This window comes from Hyla sarda, chromosome 5 (genome assembly GCF_029499605.1).
Source record: "Hyla sarda isolate aHylSar1 chromosome 5, aHylSar1.hap1, whole genome shotgun sequence".
Classification (NCBI taxonomy): domain Eukaryota; kingdom Metazoa; phylum Chordata; class Amphibia; order Anura; family Hylidae; genus Hyla; species Hyla sarda.
The window spans coordinates 224,623,851-224,638,349 of NC_079193.1; the positions used below are offsets into that span (position 1 = coordinate 224,623,851).

The 14,499-nt window shown below is 44.1% G+C and overlaps 1 pseudogene; it reads right to left on the bottom strand.

Moving 5' to 3' along the window:
* Positions 1–1,803: 1,803 nt before the first annotated feature.
* On the bottom strand, positions 1,804–1,912 carry LOC130274723 (U2 spliceosomal RNA; annotated as a pseudogene).
* Positions 1,913–14,499: the final 12,587 nt, after the last annotated feature.

Here is a 14,499-nt window from a genome sequence, read left to right on the forward strand (position 1 = left end):
CACTGTGGTTGTGACAGAAAAGAAATTTAAAAAGAAAAAAATTTCCTCTGTAGTATACAGCAGCTGATAAGAACTGGAAGGATTAAGATGTTTTAATAGAAGCAATTTACAAATCTGTTTAACTTTCTGGCATCAGTTGATTTAAAAAAATAAAATAAAAAAAGTTTTCCTTCGGAGTACCCCTTTAAAGCACGTGCCCTGCCCTTCAGTCAAACAGGAGCACATTTGGCGTCTGTCTGCCTTTCAGAGATAGCCAGGGACCCTGAGGAGAGGATAGTGGTAGTTAATAGAAGCTGTGGCGGTGATCACTGACAGCTCCTGGCAATCGCTAGCACCAGAAATGCAGGACAATTGCCTGAGTCGCTAGCACCGGAAATGCAGGACACTTGCCCTAGATCCATGGGCCACTTCAACTACAAGTGCATCCTTAAGACATGCTTACTTACACTGTAAGCCACAAGTTGAATTGGGCCTGCATGGGGGCTCTGCTGAACAGCTGATTAATGGGGGTGCTGGATGTTGGCACTAGGGGCATAACTATAATGGGAGCAGAGGTGCAGTTGTACCTGGGCCACGGAGAATTAGGGAGCTCATATGACCTCTCTTGAGGAGGCCAGTACTTATATTAAGAATTAGAGATTATTATCCACATTATTCCTATTGTTTATGCAAAATTTCTAGAGCTAAAAATATAGGTTCTAAGTGATGGGAATCGGCATCATAATGTACCTCTTCAAGTTACCCCTCATGATGGTACCTCATCAATTTGATATTGTAGGGCTATCCGGAGGATTGGCTTTCAATTGAAAACCCACAGAAAACCCCTTTGAAAACCCCTTTAAGAAAGCTGTAAGTGGGTAGATTTTAAACTGTTTTACTATCTAAGGATATTTTTAATTAAAAACTAGTTCACCCTCTTGTATCTACAGCAAATATTTAAAAATAATATTTCCATGGTAACAGACTACAAACCCTTTGTCATACTCTCTACTACCTGTCTTCTAATAATTAGTGACATACATTGGTAGGGTAGCAAGAAGTAAGGAACAGAATGAGACTACATAGGTCTGTAATCACAAAGACATATGGGTTCACATTGAAGATATAGAGAAACAATAGAGGATTTAGATGCATTGAAGCAATAAAAATAATTGCATAGGTGTACACAACAAATGGGATGTCTAATGCCTGCCACCAATTATTCTGCTAGCTTCCATCCCAGGCATGCAATGAATTCAGTTTTCAGACCGTTTCACTTTTGTAATATTTTGTTATACTGTGACCTTATGCTACTAAGCTACTAAGGGGCTGAAAATGCACCTGGTTCAACCTAGGCTTTAACCAAGGTATCAGCCGAGGAGCCGTATACTGATGGCATCTTGACCTAAGCCAAGATGCCCAGGGGTTGCAGGGAGGTGAGGAACCTAATGGCCACACACACCTCCCCTAGACTGCCAGGAGGGACACCCAGAAGGGCTACCTCATCCTGCCAATCCTGTGTACAAAACAACATGTAAAAGGGGCACAGTGACAAAACACAAAAAATAAATAAGTGGATAAGTGCAGATATACTGCCCGGTCATCCAGCCGGATCTATAAAAATGTCCCAGATCCTAGCCAAAAGGCCGGTATACCAAGGGTGAGTGCCAAAGGTGAAGAGTAATGGTGCAGTGCTTTCACTCAGTGAGTTATAACACCCAGTGAGTTTCAGCACCTCATGGCGAAACCCGGAGGAAACAGGTCACATCAGAGCAGCCGTCGAGCTGATTCCTCAGAACCAGCCCCGAAACCCCGGCCCCCTTCATGCAGCACCCATCCCCATCAGCCCAAAACCGGCATCATTCAGGCACCGGCATGAAACTGGTAAGAACAGATACTACACTTGATCTTAGCCAAAAGCCTGAGAAGCGGCCGTTTGCTATGCCATTTTAAATTAAAGGGACACTCTGGTGGAATTTATGATTTTTTTTTTTCAAATCAACTGGTGCCAGAAAGTTAAACAGATTTGTAAATTACTTCTATTAAAAAAATCTTCATTCTTCCAGTACTTATCAGCTGCTGTATGCTCCGTAGGAAATTGTATAATTATTTTCTGTCCTACCACAATGCTCTCTGCTGACACCTCTATTTGTGTCAGGAACTGTCCAGAGCAGGGTAGGTTTGCTATGGGATTTGCTTCTACTCTGTGGTCAGACAGACTGTGCACTGTGGTCAGACAGAAAATAACTATTCAACTTCCTCTGGAGCATACAGCAGCTGATAAGTAATGGAAGGATTACGATTTTTTAATAGAATAAAATTTACATTTCTAGAACCAGTTAATTAAAAAAAATATGTTTTCGACCAGAGTACTCCTTTAAGCCTTGGGCCCTTCCGTTTCTCTTATCATCTTTGAGATGTTTCTATAACATGACTGGAGTCATCTGTGGTAAATTTAGTTGATTGGACAGGATTTGGAAAGGCACAGCCCTGTCTATATAAGGTCTCACTGCTAACAATGCAAAGCAGAGCAAAACCCGGCCATGAGTGGTTAAGAACTGCCTGTAGTGCTCACAGAGCTCAGATTGTGTGGAGGTGCAGAAGATGGGTACAAAAATCTTTATGCTGCACTGAAAGTTCCCAAGAGCACAGTGGCCCCTATAATTCTTAAATAGAAGAAGTTTGGAAAAAACAGAACACTTCCTAGAGCTGGCTGCCCCACCAAACTAAGTAATGAGGGGAGAAGGGCCTTGACAAGAGAGGTGACCAAAAACCTAATGGTCATTCTGGCTGCACTCCAAAGATCCTGTGTGCAGATGGTAGACATTTATAGAAGGTTTACAATCTGGGTATTGCTCCACAATCTGGGCTTTATGGCAGACTGGCCAAAAACAAGCCTCTACTTAGAAAACCAAACCTTAAAGCTAGGGATGAGCGAATTGAATCTGACGAATCCAAATTCATTACGAATTTCAGGAAAAATTTGCTTCACAACGAATCCGAATATCGCTGCAATTAGATCGCATCTAAGATGGCGACTCCACATGTCAGGACATGGGGCAAGGAGCTCTGTGAAGGCGGGGATGTGAAGGGGGGATGACCCTGAATCACATGCAGCATGCAGCCTATCAGTAGCCAGCCACCCCTGTGATGTCACAGACCTATATAATCGGCAGCCATTTTGTGGCCAGTCACTTGAGCGTTTTACTGAAGAGAGAGAGCGAGGGACAGACAGCAGTGTGTGTTGCACAGAAAAGCATTTTTACAGCAGCAATTCACCTCAAGCCCAAATACAGCCTAGAAGCACTGATAGGAAAGGGAGATTGGCCGACATTTATCATTGTCTTTAGACAGTTTTTTGTGTATAGAAAAGGCGCAAAAAAGATGCAAGCATAATTTATTTGTGCTTTTTTTGTGCCTTTTGGTTTACACATTTTTGCTGATTTTGAGTTGCAATCCACTGATTTTGGCAATACACATGATATAGAAGGGTTTTATCAACTGCGCCTTTTTGTGAAAAGGCGCAAAAAAGTTGCAAAGCCACTGAAAAGTCTCTAAAACTACACCAGCACAGACTTAGCATAGCTTTTTGGTGCATGTGAAGAGAGAAATTTCAGAAAATGTGACCTGCACAAAATTTATCAAAAGTTCTGTGACCATTTAATAAATTTGGTGCTCCTACACATTGCCGGGACACAAAATAAAGGTGTAGAAAAATGCTTCACTTACACCTACAATGATAAATGCCAGCCATTGAGAGAGAGTGCATTTTTGCGTGTACTACACAGCGACTGTGTGCTGCAGCACTAGTGTGTAAAACAACTGAAAAGCTAATAGTAACCAGACAGTTAGGGTGAGCAGAGCACTAAAAGCAATAATCACGTGCTATTAGTGCCTAATACAGGTTGCGTGGCGGAGCGTATTGTCCTCTATTAAGTGTTAACTGTGTGTACATAGGTGATGTATGATTTTATTCCTGTTAAAGTCTTAAGGGCTTAGTTACTGTGATAGGCCACGCAAAAGTACACACCTGCAGCTGTTCTAGAAAAATTATGTTTTAAGCGTAGTGGAGCGTATTTTCCTCCCCTCATAAGTGCATACCACGTACGTACATCTATGTGGTGTACCATTTTGTTCCTGTTATAGTCCTAAGGGCCTAGTTACTGTGAAAGGCAAGCAAAAAGTACACACGGGCTGGTGTTGTAGTCAAACACTGTTTTAAGGGTAGTGGATCGTATTGTCCTCCCCTAATAAGTGCATACCATATACGTACATCTAAGTGGTGTACCATTTTGTTCCTGTTAAAGTCTTAAGGGCCTGGTTACTGTGAAAGGCCAGCCAAAAGTACACACCTGTTGGTGTTGTAGACAAATACTGTTTTAAGCGTACCAGAGCGCATTGTCCTCCCCTCATAAGTGCATACCACATACGTACATCCACCTGCTTCGTGGCAGCCTACCTTCCCGGGAGGTAGTGGAACAGGGGTTCCAGGAGTTGGCTGCATTAGCAGTCAATCAGTGCAGACTGTTGGGGGGGAAATCAGCTACTCGGCGGTATGGCAGTTTTATCAAGCATCTGGAGGATGTTAACCTGGCCACATGCAAAATGTGTCGGTAGAAGTGAAGCGTGGCCAGGGTCCCAATGTTGGCACCACGGCCCTGTGTCAACATATGCAGAGTCACCATAAAGCGGCCTGGGAGAACCGTGGCTCCCATGCGATGGTCCAGTCTGCTGCATCACCCAGTGGCCTGCCACTCTCTGTTTCAGCCAGCCAAGGCCCCAACACCTCAGGCGTAGGGAGCTGTCTGTCATACCCATCTTATGTCACTCCAATTGCTCCTGCTCCTCCTACTTCGAGTCAGTCATTCTGCCAGCAAACCATCGGTGAAGCCATGTGCAAGAGACAACAGTATGCACCCAATCATCCAACGGCGCAGAAGCATAATGTGCTCCTGTCCAGGTTGCTGGTGCTGCAGTTCCTCCCTTTTCAAGTGGTGGACTCTGCACCTTTCAGAGAACTGATGGCTTGTGCCAAGCTGAGGTGGAGAGTCCCAAGCCTCCAATTCTTTGCGAAAAAGGCAGTAACAGCCCTGCACAATTTTGTGTAACAGAAGTTGGGCCAGTCCTTGAGCCTGTCGGTGTGTACCAAAGTGCACGGCAGCGGCAAAGTGTGGAGCTATAACTACGGTCAGGGACGATACATGTCCCTTATGGCCCACTGAGTAAATGTGGTTTCTGCACAGCCACAACAGCAACTCGGACAGGTCACGCCACTTCCGCCTCCACACTCTCAGGCCGTTGGTCCTGTGACAGTGTGCAACTCTGCCTCCTCCTCCACCGTGTCCTCAGCCTCCACTGCACGGACAAGTCTCAGTGCCCCTCCAGCATACCATGTGTGCAGGGCACTGCGTTGTCACGTTGTTCTTCATATGGTTTGACTTGGCGAATGGAGTCACACAGGAGAGGAACTGCTAAAAGTAATTCATCAAGAAATCGAATCATGGCTTACTCCACGAAAACTGGAAATGGGAACCATGGTGACTGACAACGGGAATAACATCTTGTCTGCGCTACGACAAGGAAGCCTTAGCCATGCACCCTTCATGGCACACGTGTTCAATCTGGTTGTCAAGCGGCTCCTTGAGCTGCAGTGTCAGAACGGTATCCCCCAATAGTGTTGCTCACGAATATTCGCAATGCGAATTTTATTCACGAATATCGCATATTTGCGAATTCGCGAATATTAGCGAATATAGCACTATATATTCGTAATTACGAATATTCTTTTTTTTTTTCACAGCACACATCACAGTGATCATCCCTCTCTGCTTCCAGCTTGTGTGGTGTAAAGGCTCTAATACTACTGTGTGAGACTGGCATGCTAATTTTCGCATATGCGAATTTTCACGTATGCTAATTTTTGTATATGCTAATTTTTGCATATGTTAATCTTCACATATGCAAATTTTCGTATATGCGAAAATAAAACGCAAATATTACGAATATGCGAATTTAGCGAGTATATGACGAATATTCGTCCATATATTCGCGAAATATCACAAATTCGAATATGGCCTATGCCCCCAACATAGTCTGGTCAGGGCACTGGAGACATGGCGCCTACATCTCACGGCCACATGAGCCCGGTGGAGACTGAACTGGAAGAGTAGGGGGACAGTGGAGCACAGTTTAGGCTTCGCAAAATGGGCAGTTTTTATAGTCATCTAACAGGAGAGGAGGAGCAGGAGCAGCTAGAGCAGGGGTCTCAAACTCAAATTATCTGGGGGCCACTGGAGGTAGCGGCTGGGGGAGGTGGGGCCGCATGCGCCCCTTACATATAATGCCCCCATCATGCGCTCCTCACATATATTGCCCCCGTCATGTGCTCCTCACATATAATGCCCCCATCATGCGTTCCTCACATATAATGCCCCCATCATGCGCCCTCAGCATTCACCAGCAACCCCCCTCCCTATTCCCCCTACCCCCCCTATGGTAATAGCATGAGCTGACGGATGATGGGGGCTGCTACTTCTGGGGGGGGGGGGGGAGCATTAGGTAGGCAGCAGTTTCCCCACATTAGGAAGGTAGCAATTTCCCCACATTAGGAAGTTAGCGGTTTCCCCACATTAGGAAGATAGCATGTTCCCCACATTAGGAAGGTAGCAGTTTCCCCACATTATTAAGGTAGCATGTTCCCCACATTAAGAAGGTAGCATGTTCCCCACATTAGGAAGGTAGCAGTTCCCCCACATTTGAAAGGTAGCAGTTTCCCCATATTAGGAAGGTAGCATGTTCCCCATATTAGGAAGATAGCATGTTCCCCACATTATGTAGCATTGTCTTCCCCACATTAGGTAGCATTGTGTTCCCCACATTAGGTAGCATTGTGTCCCCCACATTTGGTACCATTGTGTTCCCCACATTAGGTAGCATTGTGTCCCCCACTTTAGGTAGTATTGTGTTCCCCACATTAGGTAGCACTGTGTTCCCCACATTACACCCACTGAGAGGGAGGACAAACTGACCTACTACAGAGACATCTTACGTAGTCAGTCCGCCGATGCCTTTCTGCACCATCATCCATCCTCTTGCAGGTCTGACTCGGGGGGCCCTCTGTGCTCACCTTCCACCGCCATGGCTGCTGGGAGGGGTGGGGTGGCAGGAGCAGTACCAGCTCCATCACCAGCAGCCTGAGTCTACAGTCGCTGATGAGTAGCTTTCTTCACCTGCATAGTGAAGCAAGTCATCAGCAGCAGGTAGACCTGGAGCAGAACCTTAGCCAGCAGGTGGTGGCATACCTTGACATGATCATGCCTACACACCTTGAAGATCCGCTGGATTTCTGGGCAGCCAAACTTGATTTGTGGCCGCAACTAGCAAAGTTTGCCCTGGAAAAGCTGTCCTGCCCGGCCAGTAGTGTACCATCAGAGTGGGTGTTTAGTGCGCTGGCACATGGTGTTTTTTGAATACCTTTCCTTTTGTTAAATAAAAAAAAAAATTGTGGTACATATATTTTATCCTAACAATATTATTACGTTAAGTTTTATGTAATGCATATCCTTATTACTTACTTATGCACACTAACACTTTTACAAAAGAGAAAGTTTTCTTTTGCCTACATGCCTCAGCTACTATTCTGATACTGCCTCCCGCCTGATGCCACACATTTGATACCATGTTCTCCTTTTTTTCACCCACCTTCGTCACCGGTTACTGGTACTGTTACCCTCCACCCCACTCAGTCACCGGGTCACTTTCAGAACTCCTGATGCTGGTGAGGCCTCGTCGAGGCTGTCTCATTCTGCCACCATATGTTCTCCTCATGCTGATGCCAGCTCCAGGCTGTCTAATACTGCCACCAAATGTTCTCCTTTTGCTGATGCCACCTCCAGGCTGTCTCATTCTGCCCCCATATGTTCTCCTCATGCTGATGCCAGCTCCAGGCTGTCTCATTCTGCCACCATATGTTCTCCTCATGCTGTTGCCAGCTCCAGGCTGTCTGATTCTGCCACCACATGTTCTCCTCATGCTGATACCAGCTCCAGGCTGTCTCATTTAGCCACTATATGTTCTCCTCAGGCTGATACCAGCTCCAGGCTGTGTCATTCAGCCAATATATGGTCTCCTCTTGTTGCCACCAACTCTAGGCTGTGTCATTCAGCCACTATGTGGTCTCCTCATGCTTCCACCACCTCCAGGTTGTGTTATTCAGCCACTATATGGTCTGCTCCTGCTTCTGCCACCTCCAGGCTGTGTCATTCAGCCACTATATGGTCTCCTCATGCTGCCACCACCTCCAGGCAATGTCATTCAGCAACTATATGGTCTCCTCTTGCTGCCGCCAACTCCAGGCTGTGTCATTCTGCCAGATTATGGTCTCCTCATGCTACTGCCCCCTCCAGGCTGTGTCACTGTGCCACCATGTGGTCTCCTCATGCTGCTGGCACATTAAATTAAACTTTTTAGGTTCATCTATTTTAAATCTTCAATTTAAATGTAAAAAAATATCTCTTGTCACCTCCAGGCTGGGTCATTCAGCCACTATATGGTCTCCTCATGCTGCTGCCACCTCTACGCTGTGTCATTCAGGCACTATATGGTCTCCTTATGCTGCTGCCACCTCTATGCTGTTTCATTCAGCCACTATATGGTGTCCTCATACTGATGCCACCTCCAGGCTCTATCATCGTGCAACTCTGCGACAGTGATTCTAATAGTGATGCCTCTAATCTGCATGTCATACTGAATAACAGTATTATTTCATTAACAGCACACTTTCTTTGCATTGTATGGCAAGGCAACATGTTCTACACCCCAATTGAGGCTCTCTGTAGCCCAGAAATAGCCGTTTTTAATAGCGATTCACCGCGAGTAAATCTGGACCAAACCAAATTTTTTGGAAAATTCGGTGAATCGGCCAAATCAAATTTTTCTAAAATTTGCTCATCTCAAATTAAAGCCCATCTGGAGTTTGCAAAATAAAACCCAAAGATTTCCAGGTCTGATGAAACCAATATTTAAGTTTTTAGCATCAATTTTAAGCATCATGTCTAGAAGAAACCAGCTTACTAGCTGTTCAATACCATCCCTACAGTGAAGCATGGTGGTGGCAGCATCGTGCCATGGGGTTGTTTTTCAGCAGCTGGGACAGGGAGACTGGACAGGAAGACTGATCAGGGTTGAAGAAAAGCTGAATGGAGAACAATAATATATGAATGGACAGTGCGGAGATCTTTCTAGTGATCTTTTTATACCTAAGCCGGTAACCATGACAAGGGGGCATCCTCTATGTTTAGAGTAAAGAAGGCTTCCCCATCACCACAGACAGAGATTCTTTACAGTAAGAGCAGTGAGACTATGGAACTCTCTGCCACATCATGTTGTGATGTCTGACTTACTAAACATGTTCAAGGTGGGCCTGGATGTTTTTCCAGAAAGCTATAATATGACAGGTTATGGATACTAGATTTATAGAGATAGACTGTTGATCCAGGGATTTATTCTGATTGCCATATTGAAGTCAGAAAGGACATTTTCCTCACATGGGGCAATTGCCATAAGCCTCATGTTTTTTTTTTTTTTTTTGCCTTCCTCTGGATCAACACAGTAGGGTTTTAGGTTGAACTTGATGAACTTTCGTCTTTTTTCAACCTTATAAACGATGTTACTATGTAACTATGTACAGAGATATTCTTAATGAAAACCTGATCAGTGTTCACATTCCAAAAAGACAATCCCTCTAATCACACAGCAAAGACAATACAGGAATAGCTTAGGGACAACTCTGTGAATGTCCTTGAGTGGCCCATCCAGAGCCCTGACTTAAACCCAACTGAATATCTGAAGGTTTAGACCCTCTTCTTCAGATGTACAGGCAGTGTATGACCTTGGTTAAACAGAGCAGGTTTAAATGTGAAAAAAGGGCGCCAAAAAGCCCCTAGGCTCCGCCCCCTGGTGGGCGTGGAAGTTATCTCATATACACAGAATCAAAAACGATACATTAAAATAGCATAAAATCATATTACAGTAACTTCAATACTGTCAAATCCAATAAATAATGTGTATATTTTGGAAAGAAATGGTTATTAGATTATTCGAGCATGTTAAGAATGTCAGGGTACGTCCGTTGGCGTTCCGCTGTCACTAGCAGAGCCGCCGGCAGTGTACGCATGCGCAGACTCAGAAAGTTGATAGTGATGACGGAATCCTAGTGATATAGTGTAGCGGTATGGCGTGCGTGCCGTTAATACAATATGTCAGCTTGTAAAGAATGTGTACGCTGCAGGGCACATTAATAGTGACCCGCAGTGACCTTCCCAAGATGCCATAAGTGATAAAATGAGGGGATTTCAAGAAAAAATGAAGTTAGAATGAAATAGAGTTAAAAATGAAGGTGAAGGTATGTGTGTGAATGCCGATGTGGAGCTGTATGTATATAAAGTCGGCACTTCATTAGTATAGTATACAGGATGGTCATCATGTGTGGTCAGCATATATGGCCAGCATTATAAATGTCAGCATATATAGTTCGCAATACAATGTCAGCATATATATAGTTAGTAACATACATGTATACTATACATAACAGTCGGCATATATCTAGATGACCAGTTATATACAATTGTAAAAGAGTGATGGTGGTTTGTCTATAAGCAGTGTCATACTGGCATTGTAATGATGATATATAGTTGGTATAGAACATACAAAAGTAATATACCAAAAGTATATACAGTAAGTATAGGCATAAATATAATGCCCTAAAGTAGCCATGTTATATAAAACTATGAGTACTTAGAAATAGTATTATGATAAGGTATGAGGCCAATTTGAATGTGTGTGATGATATAAATGAAACATAATAAAATATGTATATTACATGGTATAAAATGGAAAAAATGGGATAAAATCCTATAAATAAATAGCAATAAACAGCAATAACAGCCTGTAGCAGATAAATTGAATACAAGTATACTTAAGTTCATATTATAGTGGTAGATCAGATTAAGGTACCATTTAACTGAGAAAAATGCACGTGTCTATGCCTTATAATTTTTCGGTACGGATATATATGAATGTATATACGCACAGATTCTATCCTACAGGGCGTGACAGAAGCATATGTGGTCATAATAGAGAGCCATAATTTAGGTACTGGGGAAAAACAGAGGATAGTGTTAGTAATAAGACTTCTAACGGATAATGTCCATTACTTCGTTCAGTCCATTAGGTATTAAAGAATTTACTTTATATATCCAAAATGACTCTCTCCGCTGAAGTTTTTCAAACCTGTTGTATGTATCCTCTGGAATGTGTTCTAAAATGGTTAAGGAAAAAGCTGAAAATTCCTTATTGTGCTACTGTGTTGCGTGTCTAGAGACGCTGTGTTTAATGAATCCTTTATGTACGTTAGATCTGTGCTTATTCATACGTAGTCGCAACTGTTGAATAGTGCGACCTACGTATTGTAGTTTACAGTCGCATTCTAGTAGATATATCACGTAAGTGGTGGAACAGTCCATCCAGTTTTAATAGGAAAGGATTCCCTGGTGGAACTGCAAAGGAAATCCTTTTTACCGTTAGTAATGTTTACACAGCATTTGCATGTCGTCTTGTAACATTTGTAATTTCCCGAAGTGAGATGGTTAGTTTTGCGTTTGTTAGTAAATTCTTCTTTTAGACGACTGGGTGCCAGTATGTTCTTCAAAGTCTGGGCACGTCTATAGGTAATTGAAGGTTGATTGGGGATGTCGTTTTTCAGAAGGGGGTCTTGTAATAATATTTTCCAATGTTTATTCAAAATACTGCGAATACTGTTGTGTTATGCGCAGGAAGTGGGGATGAAGTTATTTTTGAAGGTGTCTTGGTTTGCTTCAATGGGATGATCATTCACTATGGTGGGTTTCTTCTTAACTATTATTCTAGGGTCTGTTAGGGCTCGTTGATATGCTCTTTTGATGATCTTTGATGGATATCCCTTCTCCAAGAGTCTAGTTTTTATGATTTTGCTCTGTTCCTTATAATCCGAGATGTCAGAGCAATTCCTACCGACTCTGTAAAACTGACCGTATGTAATGTTTAACTTCCATTTTTTATAGTGGCTGCTGTTGAAGGAGAGGAGACTATTACAGTCTACTTTCTTGAAATAGGTTTTTGTAATGACTTTGCTGTTATAATTGGATAGTTCCAAGTCCAGATATTCTATAGAGGTTTTGCAACTTTTTCCAGATAAAGTGATATTGAAATTATTATTGTTGAGATAAGTTGTGAAGTCTGCAAATTCCTCCTCTGTTCCTCTCCAAATAAATAAAAAATCGTCGATATATCGTTTGTAGAATTTTATATTGTCCTTCCAAGGGTGGTTGGTGTAAATGAGGGATTCTTCGTATGTCCCTATATACAGGTTAGCAAATGCTGGTGCAAAACAGGTGCCCATTGCGGTCCCCTGAGTTTGCAGGTATATTTTGTCGTTAAAGGAAAAATAATTATGGTGTAGAATGCACTGAATGCTATTGCAGATTAATTCTTTTTGGACTGATGGCATTGAAAGATCTTGATTTAAAGTATTTTTGATGACACTTATACCCTTATCATGTGGTATGTTGGAATATAGTGAAGAGACATCTATGAAGTTGGATTCCCACATGAAGTCCTGGAGTAATTCTATTAAGCTGGGTGTATCCGTGAGATATGAATAACATTTTCCACATATTTTTGTAAGATGATATCAATATACCGACTGTTTAACCTCAAATTTTTTTCTGAAAAGTCGGGGGTCGTCTTATACGCCAGTTATTGAGGTCCGGGATAGGAAAACTTCTAATTATCTGCCCAGGCCGGCTCCTGTGTGTGGCTGTAGGCGGGGGGCCGGCCAGAGCAAGTAAAAACTAATACTGTATACTAAAAACCAGGGTGCCTCCAGCTGTTGTGAAACTACAACTCCCAGCACTGCAAAGGCTGTCCGGGCATGCTGGGAGTTGTAGTTTTACAACAGCTGGAGGCCCCCTGGTTTTTAGTATACAGTATTAGTTTTTACCTGCTCTGGCCGGCCCCCGCCTGCAGCCACACACAGGAGCCGGCCTGGGCAGATAATCATAGGTATTCCTATGCCGGACATCCCTGTGTTTTCAGGAGATAAGGATGTCCGCCGGTCACTTACCATTCCCTGGCGTCCTCCTGCGATCCTCCTTCGGTGCTCCTGCGGTCCGGTCCTCCGTCTCTATGGTTGTACGCACGGGACGTCAGTGACGTCCCGTGCCTACAACCATAGAGGCAGAGGAGCGCAGGACCAGGAGGACCGCAGGAGGATGCGCCGACCGGGGAGTGACCGGCCGTGCTGTCTTAAGTGATCCGGTCACCGCTCCCCGGTCTCGGCACCTACTGCTATGGTCCATAGGCCATAGCAGTAGATGGTAACCCGGGCCGGAGGAGCGGTGACCGGAACACTGTGGGGGCAGTACAGACATACAGCCTGCAGCCATACACTGTATATGGCTGGAAGCTGTATGTCTGTTGGGGGGAGCTGCCAATCTAATGTGGGTGGAGCTGCCTACTATTGTGGGGGAACTGCTGACCTAATGTGGGGGGAGCTGCCTACAAATGTGGGGGGAGCTGCCTACTATTGTGGGGGAGCTGCCTACAAATGTGGGGTGAGCTGCATACTATTGTGGGGGAGCTGCCTACAAATGTGGGGGAGCTGCCTACTATTGTGGGGGAACTGCCTACTATTGTGGGGGAAATGCTGACCTAATGTGGGGGAATTGCCTACAAATGAGGGGGGAGCTGCCTACTATTGTAGGGGAGCTGCCGACCTAATGTGGGGGAACTGCCGACCTAATGTGGGGCAACTGCCGACCTAAGTTGGGGGAGCTGGCAATCTAATGTGGGGGAACTGGCCACCTAATGTGGGGGACCTGGCAACCTAATGTGAGGGAACTGCCAACTTAATGTGGGGGGAACTATACTGCCTACCTAATGTGGGGAGAACTATACTACCTACCTAATGTGGGGGAACATGATGCCTACCTAATGTGGGGGGAACTACAAGGTACTGTACATCGCGGTAGGAGGGGTAGTCTTATATGGCGAGTATATCCCAAATTCTATATTTTAACTGTAAAAGTTGGGGGTCGTCTTATACGCCAAGCCATCTTATACGCCGGTACTGAGAAAGATTACAGGGGATGGAGTTAATGCCTGCTATGATTGGGCCGCCTGGAGGGTTAACTGTACATTTATGTATTTTAGGAAGATGGTAAAAGATCGCGGTTTTGGGGTTTGTAATGGTGATGAAATCCTTTTTATTGAGAATTCCATCATCAAAGGCTTTTTTAATAAGGTTAGTAAAGGTAACAGAGTATTCCACTGTTGGATCGTGAGGTAGAGGGGTGTAATATTTAACATCTCCGAGTATCTTCATGGCTTTCTGTATATATGCTTCTCTGGCTAGAGACGGAGAGGCGGATGGTTGAGAGGGGGCAAGGAGGGCAGCAGTGGTTGACCTGGATGAAGATGCTAGAC